Below are 3,628 nucleotides of genomic sequence, written 5' to 3'. Positions count from 1 at the left end.
AAGCTAACTCAAGCTAACTCAAGCTAACCCGAGCTAACTCAAGCTAGCTCAAGCTAACCCAAGCTAGCTAAAGCTAACTCAAGCTAACTCAAGCTAATTCAAGCTAACTCAAGCTAACTCAAGCTAACTCAAGCTAACTCAAGCTAGCTAAAGCTAACTCAAGCTAACTCAAGCTAACTCAAGCTAACCCGAGCTAACTCAAGCTAACTCAAGGTAGCTAAAGCTAGTTCAAGCTAACTCAAGCTAGCTAAAGCTAAGACAAGCTAACTCAAGCTAACTCAAGCTAACTCAAGCTAACTCAAGCTAACTCAAGCTAGTTCAAGCTAACTCAAGCTAACTCAAGCTAACTCAAGCTAGCTAAAGCTAACTCAAGCTAACTCAAGCTAACTCAAGCTAACCCGAGCTAACTCAAGCTAACTCAAGGTAGCTAAAGCTAGTTCAAGCTAGCTCAAGCTAGCTAAAGCTAAGACAAGCTAACTCAAGCTAACTCAAGCTAACTCAAGCTAGTTCAAGCTAACTCAAGCTAGCTAAAGCTAACTCAAGCTAACTCAAGCTAACTCAAGCTAGCTCAAGCTAACTCAAGCTAGTTCAAGCTAACTCAAGCTAGCTAAAGCTAACTCAAGCTAACTCAAGCTAACTCAAGCTAACTCAAGCTAGCTAAAGCTAACTCAAGCTAACTCAAGCTAACCCGAGCTAACTCAAGCTAGCTCAAGCTAACCCAAGCTAGCTAAAGCTAACTCAAGCTAACTCAAGCTAATTCAAGCTAACTCAAGCTAACTCAAGCTAACTCAAGCTAACTCAAGCTAGCTAAAGCTAACTCAAGCTAACTCAAGCTAACTCAAGCTAACCCGAGCTAACTCAAGCTAACTCAAGGTAGCTAAAGCTAGTTCAAGCTAACTCAAGCTAGCTAAAGCTAAGACAAGCTAACTCAAGCTAACTCAAGCTAACTCAAGCTAACTCAAGCTAACTCAAGCTAACTCAAGCTAGTTCAAGCTAACTCAAGCTAACTCAAGCTAACTCAAGCTAGCTAAAGCTAACTCAAGCTAACTCAAGCTAACTCAAGCTAACCCGAGCTAACTCAAGCTAACTCAAGGTAGCTAAAGCTAGTTCAAGCTAACTCAAGCTAGCTAAAGCTAAGACAAGCTAACTCAAGCTAACTCAAGCTAACTCAAGCTAACTCAAGCTAACTAAAGCTAGTTCAAGCTAACTCAAGCTAGCTAAAGCTAACTCAAGCTAACTCAAGCTAACTCAAGCTAGCTCAAGCTAACTCAAGCTAGTTCAAGCTAACTCAAGCTAGCTAAAGCTAACTCAAGCTAACTCAAGCTAACTCAAGCTAACTCAAGCTAGCTAAAGCTAACTCAAGCTAACTCAAGCTAACCCGAGCTAACTCAAGCTAGCTCAAGCTAACCCAAGCTAGCTAAAGCTAACTCAAGCTAACTCAAGCTAATTCAAGCTAACTCAAGCTAACTCAAGCTAACTCAAGCTAACTCAAGCTAGCTAAAGCTAACTCAAGCTAACTCAAGCTAACTCAAGCTAACCCGAGCTAACTCAAGCTAACTCAAGGTAGCTAAAGCTAGTTCAAGCTAACTCAAGCTAGCTAAAGCTAAGACAAGCTAACTCAAGCTAACTCAAGCTAACTCAAGCTAACTCAAGCTAACTCATGCTAGTTCAAGCTAACTTAATGAAGTTAACCCAAGCTAACTTGGGTTAATGAAGTCAAACTCAAGCTAACCCGAGCTAACTCAAGCTAACTCAAGCTAATTCAAGCTAACTCAAGCTAACTCAAGCTAATTCAAGCTAGCTAACTCAAGCTAACTCAAGCTAACTCAAGCTAGTTCAAGCTAACTTAATGAAGTTAACCCAAGCTAACTTGGGTTAATGAAGTCAAACTCAAGCTAACCCGAGCTAACTCAAGCTAACTCAAGCTAATTCAAGCTAACTCAAGCTAACTCAAGCTAATTCAAGCTAACTCAAGCTAATTCAAGCTAACTCAAGCTAGCTCAAGCTAACTCAAGCTAACCCAAGCTAACTTAAGCTAGCTTAAGCTAATTAAAGCTAATTAAAGCTAACTCAAGCTAACCCAAGCTAACTTAAGCTAGCTCTAGCTGGCTGCCACTGTTAGGCCATTTGGGAGCGCTTTTCTCGCACTCTGATTGGCTGCCACTGTTAGGCCATTTGGGAGCGCTTTTCTCGCACTCTGATTGGCTGCCACTGTTAGGCCATTTGGGAGCGCTTTTCTCGCACTCTGATTGGCTGCCACTGTTAGGCCATTTGGGAGCGCTTTTCTCGCACTCTGATTGGCTGCCACTGTTAGGCCATTTGGGAGCGCTTTTCTCGCACTCTGATTGGCTGCCACTGTTAGGCCATTTGGGAGCGCTTTTCTCGCACTCTGATTGGCTGCCACTGTTAGGCCATTTGGGAGCGCTTTTCTCGCACTCTGATTGGCTGCCACTGTTAGGCCATTTGGGAGCGCTTTTCTCGCACTCTGATTGGCTGCCACTGTTAGGCCATTTGGGAGCGCTTTTCTCGCACTCTGATTGGCTGCCACTGTTAGGCCATTTGGGAGCGCTTTTCTCGCACTCTGATTGGCTGCCACTGTTAGGCCATTTGGGAGCGCTTTTCTCGCACTCTGATTGGCTGCCACTGTTAGGCCATTTGGGAGCGCTTTTCTCGCACTCTGATTGGCTGCCACTGTTAGGCCATTTGGGAGCGCTTTTCTCGCACTCTGATTGGCTGCCACTGTTAGGCCATTTGGGAGCGCTTTTCTCGCACTCTGATTGGCTGCCACTGTTAGGCCATTTGGGAGCGCTTTTCTCGCACTCTGATTGGCTGCCACTGTTAGGCCATTTGGGAGCGCTTTTCTCGCACTCTGATTGGCTGCCACTGTTAGGCCATTTGGGAGCGCTTTTCTCGCACTCTGATTGGCTGCCACTGTTAGGCCATTTGGGAGCGCTTTTCTCGCACTCTGATTGGCTGCCACTGTTAGGCCATTTGGGAGCGCTTTTCTCGCACTCTGATTGGCTGCCACTGTTAGGCCATTTGGGAGCGCTTTTCTCGCACTCTGATTGGCTGCCACTGTTAGGCCATTTGGGAGCGCTTTTCTCGCACTCTGATTGGCTGCCACTGTTAGGCCATTTGGGAGCGCTTTTCTCGCACTCTGATTGGCTGCCACTGTTAGGCCATTTGGGAGCGCTTTTCTCGCACTCTGATTGGCTGCCACTGTTAGGCCATTTGGGAGCGCTTTTCTCGCACTCTGATTGGCTGCCAGTGTTAGGCCATTTGGGAGCGCTTTTCTCGCACTCTGATTGGCTGCCAGTGTTAGGCCATTTGGGAGCGCTTTTCTCGCACTCTGATTGGCTGCCAGTGTTAGGCCATTTGGGAGCGCTTTTCTCGCTTTTCTCTTCAGCTTACTTCAGCTAATTTAGAACACAACCGAACATTTGTAGCAAGACACCGCACAACCTTGGCTGCTTGGTTGCCTGAGCACAAGTTCAAGTTCTTTCCCAGTGCCGTAACACGACACTGGAATTTTCACCAAATGTCAACCACCGTTTGCCGTACACTCCGAATTATGTTACGGTGCTTATTGGCTAGAGAAGAACTCAAAAGTATGAGTTGATTGCAAGGC

This window comes from Convolutriloba macropyga, unplaced genomic scaffold (genome assembly GCF_964194025.1).
Source record: "Convolutriloba macropyga unplaced genomic scaffold, txConMacr16.3 SCAFFOLD_1990, whole genome shotgun sequence".
NCBI lineage: Eukaryota > Metazoa > Xenacoelomorpha > Acoela > Convolutidae > Convolutriloba > Convolutriloba macropyga.
Note: the sequence above shows the minus strand (reverse complement) of the source record.